The sequence below is a fragment of the Pseudonaja textilis genome, chromosome 4 (assembly GCF_049901715.1).
Source record: "Pseudonaja textilis isolate UNSWEBS1 chromosome 4, rPseTex1.2, whole genome shotgun sequence".
NCBI classification, from domain to species: domain Eukaryota; kingdom Metazoa; phylum Chordata; class Lepidosauria; order Squamata; family Elapidae; genus Pseudonaja; species Pseudonaja textilis.
The window spans coordinates 78,946,474-78,960,811 of NC_141993.1; the positions used below are offsets into that span (position 1 = coordinate 78,946,474).

Here is a 14,338-nt window from a genome sequence, read left to right on the forward strand (position 1 = left end):
GCCATAGCACTGTAAAACGTGCCGGAAGAAAAGGGATCCATGCTGAAAGGCATGTTCATTTTAGAAACACATTTTTTAAAAAAGCACAAGAAAAAAAAATCCTGCTCTATCTATAAACTCAATCTAGAGAAGCTTCTGGTTTCAGTTAGGTCTGATTAGAGATTCAGACTTTGATTTAATGATGATAAAGCAATAATGTATTATATTTTTTTACATATTGACCAACAGATTTTGAGAACATCCTTAGCTGGCTATTCCACCTGGGTGGACAGGTAAATATTTTTTTGGGGGGGGTGTAATTGACTGAAAATAGGCAGTGTATTTCCTGTGGTGTCCTTGGTGTTCTCTGAGCTTGGTTGTTCATTTGCAGATGTAGGTAACATCATCAGTGCTGACAACAACATGGTGTTAACAAACATCAGTGATGATATTACCTAGTTGGGCAATGAAAGAGAACGACCAGTGAAAGAGAACAACCAGTTGGCGTGTAAGAGAACGACCAAGCTCAGAAAGCACCAAGGATTCAACAGTTCAAACCCATCTACATATATATTTTCCTCTGTTGAAATGTACTTTCTGACTCTACCTCCACATATGGATATTATGTAGGTATTAAAATTAACTTAGTCATGATCAAGGTTAGTCTGGTCACCTTAGTGATGTGATGGCGAGCCTATGGCACGCGTGCCAGTAGTGGCATGCACAGCCATCTCTCCAGCCGTCGCCTGTTGCTCTTCCAGTTTCTGACAAATGCATGTGCGCTGGTGTGATGACGCAAGGTGGGATACAAAACAAACAGAGTCACAGAAAACAGGTGAAGCTTTATTCCTTCCAAACTCCGAATACCCTCGACGGAAGACAAAAAACTCCCACACAAACAGTTACAAGAAGAAAGGGAAAAGCAACACAAACCAGGCAAGATAATGGCTGGAGGACGTCCACAGATAACACACTGGAAAGGGTGCCAAACTCAGAGAGAAACCATAAAATAGAGATATTTCCACGCTTTGTTTCCAGCACTGGCCCATACGCATGTCTGTCCTTTTAACCAGTTCTCACAGCTGCAGCCCATGAAGAGGATCAAGGGCCTTTCCTCCCCCATAGACTACGCCATTCCCATCTCTCCATTATCCTCTCCTCCCTGTGTGCCCTAGGATGGATAGGGGATGGGCCTGGGTCCTCCTCTGACTGCTCCGCCGGCCTCTGCCTTTCCCCAGCCTCCTTCAGAACCTCCTCCTCTCCCTTAGAGTCAGTGTCCACCAGGGGCATGACAGCTAGTCAGCTGGTCTTCATGCATGCATGCATGCCAGAAACCAGAAGCTCAGCACGCAGGGGAACTGCTCTTCTGGTTTCCGGTGCTCCCGCATGTGTGCATTGGGGAGCTGTTCTTCTGGTTTCTGACACTCTATCGCACACATGTGCACAATCCCATTTTGGCACTTAGTGGTAAAAAGGTTCACCGACACTGCCTTAGTGTATCTCTCCCTGAAAAGAGAGAGGAAGAATATGGAATGTTGAGAATGGTTGGGATAGGACCATTCAAATAATAGTTTGGGAAGAAGCCATGGTCAGTATCATAAAATAGGGGTGACAGGGTACAGGTTACCCTTCACTTAAAACCACACTTGGGGCCTGAGTTTCCATTGCTAAACAAGGCAATTGTTAAGTGAGTCACTCGTGATTTTATGACCTTTTTTTTTTGCCCTGTTTTTTGCCCTGTTTGTTAAGTGAATCACACAGTGAACCCTAATCCTGGTTCCCCCATTAATTGGCTTAGATTGGAAGCTGGCAAGGAAGGTTGCATATGGTGTACACACGATGCCAGGACGGCTGCAGTCATCATAAATATATGACAGTTGTCAAATACTTGGATTTTGGATCATGTGGGATACTGCAACAGCTGTAAGTGTGAGAATCAGTTGTAAGTCTCTTTTCTCAGCACGCTTGAACAGACGCTAAATGCAAGTTGCAAGCTGACGATTACCTACATTCAGATGCTGATTTAGTATAAGTCCTTGCCTTCATCTGTAAAATGGGATTTGTTTGACCTACAATCAGTAGAAGATGGAAGGGGATAGTTGTAGCTCAGGGTTGAACCTCGGGATCCTTGGTGCTTGCCGAGTAGCAAAGAGGGACGTCTAAAATTCTCATTCCTTTATGTCGGATGACCCCAGAATTTATTCTTTCCATATAGAGCTAATTAAGAAGGCAGAATAGGCTCCTTACAGTAAATGCTCTAAAACAGATGAGTTGCCTTGAAAGGCAAAGAAAGCGAGGGAGGGAGACAAGGAATAAAAGCTCCTGTTATTCCCCTCTTGGCCACTAGGGGTACCTTTGTACCATTTTTCACCCAGCAGCAATTTGGGAGTTGAGAACCGTAATAGAGGAAAAGCAACGTTTTCTCGGTATTCTTTCTCTCTCTCTTTTTTCCTTTTGGCGAGCACTATGCATCCAGGAGAGAGAGAGAAGGAGAAAGGGAGAGCGAGCGAGATTAAACTACCCATACAGAGAGAAAATTCTTCTGACGCGGTGTGTGGTGCGAAATCACCTCACTGGACCTCAAGCAAAGGGACTTCCATTTAGAGGGCAATTTCAGATCGAGGCAAAAATCTATCGGATTTAGACGGATTATCTGGGTGGCATCCGAAAAAAAAAGAAAGAAAGAAAGAAAGAAAGAAAGAAAAAAGAAGAAGAAGTAGCGTTTCGATCCTTTCCTAGGTCTTGCCTTGATGGTGGATTTAAATGGAGGTGGCGGCGGCTTGGTTCAGAAGCTCGACGCCGATGAATTCCGGATGGGATAGTGGGGTTTTGTCCCCTTTTCATTTCGCAGTCTTGGGAAGAGGACGGAGGGGGAGAAATTCTATGAACCGCTGCGATTTGGAAGCGTCCAGGGGGATAATTTAAGAACCGCCTCGCGGCTACAGCTTCGGGGAAAGGTGGATAAACGCTTGGGATCCGAATGAATCACGCTTTTTTTAAGCGGTGGACTTTGCGTGAAAAAGAAAGAAAGAAAAAAAAGGCAGCCTTTGTGAATCGGTAAATACTTTCCTTCCTTTTCTCTTCCCCCTTTTTCCACCCTCGGTTCTCAATTAACCAAAAGGCTTCCCAACACCCTCTCTTTTTTTGTTGTTGTTGTTGTTGGGTTGCTGGTTTGATTTTTTTTTTTTTGTTTTCTTTCTTTCTTTATCAAGTGAAAAATGCTCCGCTTAGAGAGGTGGGTGCAAACCCCTTCTAATCGGGATCAGATCTGGGGAATCAGATCTTAGCTGGGGAAAATCTTAGCTAATCAGATCTTAGCTGGGGAAGGCACCTTTATGGCTTCTTTTCTAAAGAATAAGGGGCTTTTTTTTTTTTTTGCCAGGAGGCCAAAACGGGGAGGGGGGGTGGGGGTAGAGAGAAGGGAAGATGCTTCAGGAGGGCGGCGGTGGGGGTGGGTGGGTTAGAAACTCGACCGGCGCTTGCCTTCTTTCTCGGCCAGGGGTTGGCGGGGCGAACGCATACCGAGGGGGCCGCCGAAGTAGCGGCAGCCGACGGTGAGTGTCTCTTCACCCCCACCCCCCCACCCCCGCGATCGGCGGATCCTTTGCTGGGACGCGGAGCCTCGGCTGAGGCCGGGGGTGGAGTGAGGGGGTGAGGAGTGGGAAAAGAGCTCCCGTCTCCCCCCAACTTTGCGGGGTCGTAAGTCAGCCGCGCTACTTACGTGCCAGAGTGCAGCTGATCGGGGAACGAGTGAAAAATAAATAAATAGATAAATAAAGCGTTGCGCGTGTGAAATAGACCCCTGGATCGAGGGATGCGAGTTTACTCCAGCCTCATTTGGAGGGGGGCATCCTGTCGATTCGCGGTTGGGGAAAAAAAAAAATCTTTGCAAGCGCCCGATCCCTTGCAGGGGCAACCGGGGATGGGGTTGCTTCGTTAGGAGAACCGAGCCTAAACCTACCCCCCTCCTCCTCCCTGTTCCTGATCGTGGCTTCTTCTCCTTGGGTTGCGGCTGCAGCGAAACTTTGCGGCCAATAAGTCTGGGCGGCAGTAGTAGCGGCAGCAGCTGGCTGCCAGTGCTGGGTCCAAGGCCCGTCCGCCCTCTCGCCCTTCCATCGGACGAGGTCCGAGACGCGGAGCCTCCACTGCAATCTGTTTTGCCTTGCGTTCGGAGGTGTGGGTGGCTTGCAAAGGAGGTTGGAGGTGCGCGTGTGAAATCCATCTCGTTTTTACACACACAGACACACAGACACACACACACCCCATGCCCCTTGACAACAACGGGGCCTGGGTTTCACCGTGTCAGCGGCAGGCGGGTGGGGGGGCGTTTTTTGAGCAGCTGGCATTCTCGCCTCTAGGCGTGAGCCTGGCCCAGTGAGTTGCAACTTGCTTCTTGCGACCCTGATGATCCCGGGGGTAATAATAATAATAATAATAATAATAATAATAATAATAATAATAATAATAATAATAATAATAATAATTGCATTGACAGGAGATTCGATTTATCTAGCCCAGCCCCTTCATCTTCATCCCATCTTCGGGGAGCTTGGTCACCCTGGAGTAGAACGAAGGGCTGGGAAACGCTGGCCAACCTCTTCGGAGTTCCATTCCCGTTGCAATCCCAGAAGAGCCGGGCATGTGATTCTTGGATGTGTCCCCTAGGAGCGCTGTTTGAAGGCTCAGAAAAGAGCGAATGGGGGTTGGGGAGAAGGGGGAATGTCACTTGTGCCATCGTGGGAAAGGGGTAGAGTGGAAGGTGTGGCCATGGGAAAATATTTGTGGGTTTTTGTTGGAAACTCGTGGGTTTTCATTAAGGCACCCAATTAGATGTGGGATGGATATAGGTCTTGAAGATTACCCGGAATTGTATCCAGGACTTTGGGGTGGTAGGTAGGATTGGAGCATGGGTTGCTATTCATCATAGGTTTCCATGACACCAAAGGAGATTCGTCTACAAGTTGAAAAGACTCCCGTGATGACAGCTTTGAAATGTTCATATCTGGGAGATGTTTCAGAAATTATGCGACTGGGAATAAGAATGCTTATTGCAGTTCTCTTCTAGCCTCCAATTTATGAAATCTGCCTCAAAGTTATAACTTCAGAATTGCTCAGTATGGGTTGCTGATCTGCAGGGATGTGGGATTTGGCTTTTCCACTTCAGATCAGGAAGATTTAAATTAACCCTCTGAAAATCATCTTTGATCACATGGCTGACTGGGGGAAAAAAAAATATTTAGAGCTGTGATGGCCTGAGCATTTTCATACGAGGAAGGAAATCCTTTTGAACAAGGTGGATCTACTCCTTTGTAAGCATGCGTAGGTTTGAGCTGCTAGATTGTAACGTTTTGACATTATTTACATTATTAATAATTCCTGCTAAAATTTTAATGCTTAGCTGTATAGAAGCAGGAAAAATTGGGCTTGGAATGGAATTGCATGATTACTGAGCTGCATTCATGTGCATATTGAACTTACAGCAACCATAATCTCGTTTAAGCTTTACAAGGAGGCACAGGAAAATAAATTGGGTAAATAAATTATTCTTAAAATATTGTCACGTGTCTGCATTTTCATCTATTGACAATTTCACCTACCTTAGTATTATTTCAGAGCTTAAGACTCACCTTAGGGGGAAAAAACCAATAAGTAGTTTATTAGTTTATATTGTAGATAAAGAATAGAAGGAAAAGGAAGGAAATTAATAGCCATGCATGATTTTTTTTTCTTTTCCATTGGACTGAATTAGAAATTTACCTCAGCATGAGAGGAGCAAAACCAATCTTCAGCCTATTTAATTAATGTTATATTACTTACTATTAATTGACTGTTAATGAAAGCTAGAAGTTACTTGGGAATCTGGAGAACGATCTCATTTTGAATCATTTTAAGGAATCATATGGCAGTAATTAAGTTAAAACATTTTATGAATATAAGCAGCTTGGTTTTAATGACCATAAATCTTGCTTCGGGAAATCTCATCTTTATAAGCTACCACAAGCACTCCTCGAGCTTTTTTTTTTTTTTTAAGCAATCTTTTTAAAAGATTAAAACAAAATAATAATTAAAAAACCCTGGCTTGCTTTAGATTTTGGAGCCCAATCTTTAATGTAATGCAGTTGTTGTCCAAATGCTTATACTCCTTTGTGGTTATTTTCAATATCAAAAAAGAATCTTTAGCGTGTTTGAGGTTTCTTTAAAAAATATTAAGATGAAATACTTACCTGAGACATTTGGGGAATATTTTTCAAGCAATTCTGTTCTTTTCAAGAAGCTCTTCTTGCATTTGTACAGCTGCTTGTTCCTTGTCAATAAACAATATGTAATTCACACTAGAAAACATTTATTCATGAACAGATTGCAAACTGCAATCTAAGCCTTTTGTGCATCTGGCTGGGCCATTTATTTATACTGAATTTATTTTATATGGCTGTGCCCAGCAACTCCAGGAGGTTGTCATTGTAGCAACTTGGGTCAACAGATAGAGAACATTCATGTGGAAAAATCTGGGGATTCAGACATTTCTTCATAATGTATTCAATTCTGATTCCCATTAAAGAAAAACTTCTGTGCATTTCAAATATTAAGAGTAAGAAAAACTATAGGAAAACTGCAAAGGAAAGTTTCTAAGCAGTAGTTAGACCCTCATCAGAATAATTTAGAATAACAATTCAGAATGTTTAGAATTACAAGAACCAATGAGTTAAGAATAACTTGCCCTCTCTTAATTCATATTTTAGTCTAGATCCTCACTGAAGTCTTAGTGGATGATCACTTAAAACATGACTCAGCAGTGTGCGGCACCAGCCAAAAAGCCAATACAATCCTTGGTTGTATAAACAGAGGCGTAGAATAAAATCACGTGAAGTATTAGTACTGCTTTATAAAGCCTTAGTAAGACCACACCTGGAATACTGCATCCAGTTTTGGTCACCACATTACAAAACAGATGTTGAGACTTTGGGAAAAGTGCAAAGAAGAGCAACTAAGATGATTAAAGGCCTGGAGATTAAAACATAGGACAAACGGTTGCAGGATTTGGGTTTGGCTAGTCTAGAGAAAAGAAGGACTTGAGGGGACATGACAGAAGTATTCCAGTATTTTAGAGGCTGCCACAAAGAGGAGGGGGTCAGCTTACTTGTCAAAGCACCAGAGCGCAGGACAAGAAACAATGGATGGAAACTAATCAAGGAGAGAAGCAACCTGGATTAAGGAGAAATTTCCTAACAGTGAGGACAATTAACCAGTAGAACAATTTGCCTTCAGATGTTGAGGGTATTTCACAAGAAGAGACGGGACAGTCACTTGTCTGAAATGATATAGGATCTTATTGAGCAGGGGTTGGACTAGAAGACCTCCAAGTTTCCTTCTTGCTCTATTCTGTTGAAAGTTCTGATGAATAGACTGAATAGAACCGAAGTATTTCTATTTGTAAATTTGTAGCCCTGGGAGAGAAATGTGTCTGGCATCTTAGTGCCACAAGGACAAATTAAATAGATCCTTCTATAATAGGGATGTGGAAATGGGAGTTGAGGATTCAGATTTTTGAAGTTTTGGATTATTTTAATATTTCAATTGTCGTCATTTTTCTCTGGAATGGTTGTACTCAAGAAAGTAACAGAGGCACTTTTTGATCTACAGCTATTTTGTTTGGTGACTGTTTGAAGCTATAATGGCACTGGAAAAAGTGACTTAAGATTATTTTTAACACTTACAACCCTTGCAGTATTCCTCCATGTCACCTGATCAAAATTTGGGCACTTAGCAACTGGCATGTATTTATGACAGTTTCACTGTCCCAGGGTCATGCATTTGTAACCTTCCCAATTGGCTTCTGACAAGCAAAGTCAGAAAGCGGGAAGCCCAATTCACTTAATCACCACATGATCCACTTAATAATTGCCGTGATTTATTTACCCATCGTGGCAAAAAAAAGTCATAAAATGAGATGCAACTCACTTAACAGCTTTCTCACTTAGCAGTGGAAATTTGGGGCTCAACCAGGTGTGGGATACAACAGGGTTAACTACCGGTTCGGGATTTACGAGCTTCTCACAGCTGTAAATTGTCATCAGCATGCTGTGTGCAGAGACACAGCCTTTGAAACAGCCCTCTTTTCCTGCTTTTTTAACTGCAGCTGTGCCTTGTTCGGCAGCTGAAGTTGAAAAATCAGGAAATAAAGATCAGGTAAGAGCCCAGGTGGGCGGGTCAGCAAAAACATTAGCAGACATAGAACCGGTTCTATGTCTGCTACTCTTCAGAGCTACCGGTTCTACAGAGGTAGACAGAACCGGTAGAAACCCACCCCTGGGCTCAACTGTGGTCATAAGTCAAGGATTCCCTGTATGTCCTCCCCCTTCTAGTGTTTTTTCTTGAGGCTATTTTAGTTGATTTACTGGTTAATGGACTCCAATCTAAAGGTTGGAAGATCTTTGCTCCATAAAGAATCACTCTTCCACTAGGAAATTAGACCATATACAGTCAACATAATGGATAGAGTTGAAATCCAATTTTGCCAGCTGTACATTGTAATGTTTAGGATATTTGACTGCAACCTGGGAGAAGAAGGTTCAACAATGCAGCTCAGTGTTTGACTCAGTATCAGCCTGGGTTTATGGCACAAAGTGCTGCTTTCAACTCCCAATGAAAAAGCAGGATACAAATATTAAAAAATAAAAAATAAAAAAGAGGATTGCATCTCTGCTTATCTTTCCATCTGGACCATTGTATCTGAAGTCAGGATGAGAATCGTGTGAAAAAGATGCGAAGGCTTTCTGTACTCCAGAAGCTTCAAACTTCCAATCCAGGGGTGGGCTTTAAAAATTTTATCAAAGGGTTCTCTGCCCAGTTGGGTGGGTGGAGCCTACTCGGCCTCCTGCACCATGGCTGGGGGGGGGGGCATTTTTGTCCACCTTGGGCTCCGGAGACTTTCTTCTAGCCTCCGGGAGGGCAAAAATGGCCTCCCATGGACCCATTTCCACCCTTCCTGAACTTCTGGGGGGCCATTTTTTTGATCTCCCCATGCTTCTGTGCAGGCCCTGCACTCAAAAACGGGCCATTTCGACTCCTGGGAATGGAGGGGTGGGCGAGGCGGGGCCAGCCAGGAGTGGGATTTGGGGGTTCTCCGAACTGCACAGAATCTTAGCTAGGGGCTCTCCCAAACCCCTGCGAACCCCCAGCAGCCCACCCCTGTTCCCATCCCACATGAACTAGTATACACACTCCTGTTCTAATGACAATGATGTCATAGTTCTGTACTCAATGTATCTGAGAATAAGACTTGTGAATAAACATATATACTGTAAAATTATACCAAGGTTCAGTACAATAATTTCACACACATTTGTCTGATGTTCTCAAACATGCTGAACACTTCTTCTCTGATTATGGTCTTTTATCACCTCAGTGGGATAAATCAATCCTATTAAGTAGACCAGACCAAGATATCAACTCCACAGTAAGGCTATTATTGAAATAAGTAGTCTTTCAAATCTGTTTGTGTTGTACCTTCTTCTCCTTCTCATAGTTCAGTGAAGTAGGGAGTTTTCTGAACTCCTTCTGAAACTTATCTGGACATTCTGGGCTGAAACAATGTTTTTTTTAACCCCTCTTGCCTTGGCAAGGAAAGTTAAACTGGAGCTCCAATGGTAAAACAGCAATGGGGCCCTGCTGGAGAAATAGCACAGTGGAGGTTGCTGATTGAGTAACAACAGATCCCACTTCCTCCCACTCCTCTCCCAACCTCCCCTTAGATTTTAATGTTTGATTTTAATTTTTTAAAAATATTTTAATGTATATGCATATATAGTACATAGTTTAATGAAAGCGGCCCACAGTCACCCTATGGTAAGATGGGTGGCCAATGAATTTTACAAACAAATGAATGAATGAATGAATGAATGAAATGAATGAATGAATGAATGTCTCTGACAAAGGTACAGTTAGGATTCCCTTAATTCTCTCACTCTCTACAGGTTCTGTTTTAAAATGGAAGTCTGTAATACTGGATGTGTTATGGTGTGTTCTCTTGCATTAGAAATGTTTGCTTAGTGTTGTAAAAGCGAGAATATGTATGTATGTATGTATGTATGTATATTCTTAAGTTTTCATGGGTACTTACATGTATGGTATTCAGCTTTGTTTGGGTATTTTCCCACATCATTATAGTTGTGCTTTTAAAGTTGTAGCAACGTTTTGGCAGAATCTCATCTGCCATCATCAGGTTTCTGTATTGTGTTCGTCTGTGTTCGACCCACACCCACAAGGGCAACACAAGATGCTACCACCACATTTCCACGTAGAAAGCAGACTCACACCCACACAGAAGATGAGACACGACCATGGACCGGAAGCTGTACCGCAGCTGCATCACTATCCGCTTCAAACCCCTCCGACCCATACATGAAGCAAACTGATGCCCACCATGAAGATGTGGCATGAACACGACCACAAAGCCAAACAACAGGATCATAGCTCACCAGCTCAAATCCCCCAGCAACTAAAACTAACCTGAACACAACCAAGCCCCCACCTGAACAGAACACACCCCCAGCCAATCAGAACACGACCAGCCCCCCAACCAATCAGAACACAGCCAAGCCCCCACCCAATCAAGTCACACCCCCACTAGCAGTTAAAAGGAAGAAGCAGCTGCAATCTCACATCACTCTGAGAAGCACAAAGCCAAAGACGCAAGCCTGAAGATGATGAATGAGATTTCATCGAAACGTCGCCTAGATACTTCCAATTTTACGTGAGAGAAAACCCGAATAACAAAGATCCATATATATACTCACAGATGAACACTATACAGAAGCCTGATGATGGCAGATGAGATTCTGCCGAAAAGTTGCTACAACTTTAAAAGCACAACTACAATGACATGGAAAATACCCGAAGCAAAGCATATATATATATGTATGTATGTATGTATATATATATATATATATATATATACACACACACACACACACACACATACACACACATATACACATATATACACATATATACACACACACACACACACACACACACATACATACATACATACATACATACAAAATGCAGGCTGGCTTGATATAATCAAACAGATGCCAGAAACACCAGCTAAATATATGTGTTATGAAAAGACCTTTAATACCTAGCAAAGTTTTTTAAAAATTGAAAATAACTGCAGTCCACTTATGAGTGTTGTTTTGATCCGTTTAGCCCAGATTTTTACAGAATAGTTTTAGGTTTGTGCATCTCAGAGGATGCTGTTCAAAACCTCTGTAAAAACATCATAATGGAAATTGAAAACATATGGCTTACCAACAACTGAGATATAGCAATTGAGTAAAATGCTTTTTTTTCCTTTTCCAAAACAATTTTTGTAACCTCCTTAGATTACATAAAGATTATATTGCTGTAATTGGGTTTTTTGCAAGGGATACACATTTCTGCAGTTGTAGTAAAGACTCCCTGGAGCGGAGCTTGAGTTCAGATGAATAGCAGAACATATACAATAGTTTGCTTGCCATCATCATGGTGGTGCGATGTCATTGCCTTCTCCCAATGTATGTTTTTCTCTTCTCCCTCTAACCTGCCATGCTGAGATTCCCTACTGATCTTTCATTAAAGTACAAAACTCTACTATCCTTCCGAGGATGCTAAGTGTTGAACTCGCATTCTGCACTACTGTATATAAAATAACTTTGCCTGAACTTGGAAGACAATAAAATATCTCTTCTATTTGCAGTATTAAGTGTTAACCACATTCATGAAATTGAGTAGAAGAAAAGACAGCATGGCTTCTATAGGTACACAAGTATCCACAACCAGTCTTTGTGAGCCTAAAACAACCAGTCTTTGTTCTGTTGAACAGTGTAGTGTTCAATAGCAACAGTTCCATCATCGTTATTTCCACAAATGTTGTTGAGATCTACCAATGTCCTTTAAGTACTTTTGGAAGTTAAGAATCTGTTTGCATTCCCATTCTGAATTTTCTCCATCCTTTACCTACACTCACATGTACATAAACATTGTAGGAATAAAAAACAAACATACAAACAGCAACAATAGCAATAAAGGATATGGATGATTTGCATTGGATGCTTCATAATAGAATGGATCCATCAAGTATGAGAAATCAGGAAACCCAGGCAGTTCAAATGAATATAAAGGTTTATTGCAAGCTTAAGCTCTCTACAAGAATCTGAACTACTAATGTAGTCCAGCCAAATTGGCAATAAATAAGGGTCAATGGAATTCAAGGTGGGTTGGATTTAGATCACTTGTGAGGACAAAGGGACTCAAGACTCATAACGCATTTTATCCCTCCCTCAGGCTATGTCTGGTCATCTACAGGATCATATTTTATGGACTTGGTTTTTGCTGGTCTTAAACTATATTTACAATTAAAAATAGGCAATTATAACTTTGCAATTAAATTCTTTCCCCCTTCTCTCATGTTAACATTTGGCATTTAATGATTTTTGGAAGTTTTCTGGGAGACAATCCTAAAGATTGCAGGGACTTTTTTATTTCTAGAGGACTGAACATTTCTGTTTTCGATGATGGTGAAGTGGCACTTATTTCCCTCTTTCAACTTGAAAAAGAAATATCTGACACATTTATAGCAGGTTGAAATTCTTTAAAGGAACTAATTCTTTTGTTCCACTGTTTCCAAGAACACGTTATGGTTTCAGGGAATGTTGGAATAAAATAGTATTCTCAAAAGAATTTTGACATTGCTATAAGTATGCCAGCATTTTTAAATGCTTTTCAAAAGAAATAGTACTTGTCAGCTGCTTTCCCTCCTAACTTGATCTGCTTTTTTTCCAAAAATTTAGGCTGGAATAATCTCAAAAATTAGTAGTAAAAACAAATAGATTTATTCTGATGTCTTAATTCTTAATAGACATTTTTGCAGGTGTTGGGGGTAACAACACATTCTTAACATTTCAAATCTAGTTTGAAAAGTTTTTCCTAACCATAGGAAAAAAGGACAAGATTAATTTCATTGTAATTATATTAAATGTGCTTGAGTTGAACTTTTGGCTGAACGTATCTAATTCTGAGGTTTACCCAAAACAAAGAAAAACAAAAAGGCTAGGAAGATAAACCATTAAATAGAGAGGTGGATGGGTGAGTGGGTGTGTTTAAATTGGGAAATGATACATTTCTTCAGTCATATTGTTATTACAATATCTGCAAAATTCTACATTCAAAACTGTGCCGTGGTGGCGCAGAGGTTAGTAATCCAAGCTGATTCTGCTAACTGCCAGCAGTTCGATTCTGACCACCTCAAGGTTGACTCAGCTTTCCATCCTTGGTAAAATGAGGATCCAGATTGTTGGGGACAATATGCTGACTCTAAACCACCCAGAGAAGCACTAAGCTATTGCCATTGAAATAAGCCTTTTTTGGGGGTGGTAGTGGTGGTGGTTTAGTTTATTTTTATTTATTTATTTCAAAATTAAAGTGTAATCTCATTAACCTAGGGATGCCTCTTAATAATTTATTTCAATAATGTTTTGCTGATTTGTGAGGAAGAGCCTATATTAGCATGCATTGATTGACAGGTCCATTAGCTAGACATCACATACTCCCCAATTTGATTATTTTCAGACACCCATTGCCCTGCTAACTATAAATGATAAGTGCAACATCTTTAAAATGCACCATTTGGAAAGTCTAGATTGTTGAAGCAACTATGAAATACTCGAAATACTCTTCTCAATAGATGAAAATATTTGTAGCTCAGGGTTGAATTGTAGGGTCCTTGGTGCTTTCTGAGCTAGTTCATTAGCGCTAGTAGGGTTGGCTCTCTATTTCTGAACAGTAGCTTACCCTGTCAGTGTTGGTAGGAAAGTTATTAGTAGTTCCTTGATTAGGGTATTGTTTACTGTTTGATTGGTGACCTGGTATTAATGAAGGGTACTCCTGATGTTAATCTGTGCTTATCTGGTTGCTGACTGCTGTTGAGGATATGTCTGTCTCTTTTCTTCTTTTTAACTTTTTGATTGTCTCTTTTAAATGGCATGTAGAGCTTGTTTGTCTCTGCGTGCCTGTTGATGGCCTGTTTTGCCTAAGTGCCAGGCTTTCAGAAATTCTCCAGTGCTAGATATCTGGAAGAGAGAGAGAGCCTGTTGAAAGTCTGCTCCTACCACACTACAGTAGGCAGTGAGAGAAGAACCATTGGTGGGTGGTCTCTTCAGCTTGTTTGTCAAGATGAAGATGTTCTCATGTACATGGCCTTCTGAAGCTTGTGAAAATTTGGGGGCTTTGGGAGAAGACATTTGGAGGCTGAAAAATATGGAATTATTGGCAGATATATTAGTATTATCATTAAGTATTACCGGTGTAAGATAATGTT

At 41.4% G+C, this 14,338-nt stretch overlaps 1 protein-coding gene across 2 annotated transcripts in view; it reads left to right on the plus strand.

Annotated features, from left to right (window-relative positions):
• The first annotated feature begins 2,365 nt into the window (after positions 1-2,365).
• The window catches only part of NLGN1 (neuroligin 1), a 549,479-nt gene continuing 537,506 nt past the window's right edge, over positions 2,366-14,338 (plus strand). Inside the window, exon 1 of one of the 2 annotated variants that reach the window (XM_087933470.1) lies at positions 2,366-3,036. The gene's annotated coding sequence lies outside the window, so the exon portion shown is untranslated. The remainder of the gene's footprint in view (positions 3,037-14,338) is intronic. The other variant, XM_087933471.1, reaches the window with a different exon arrangement.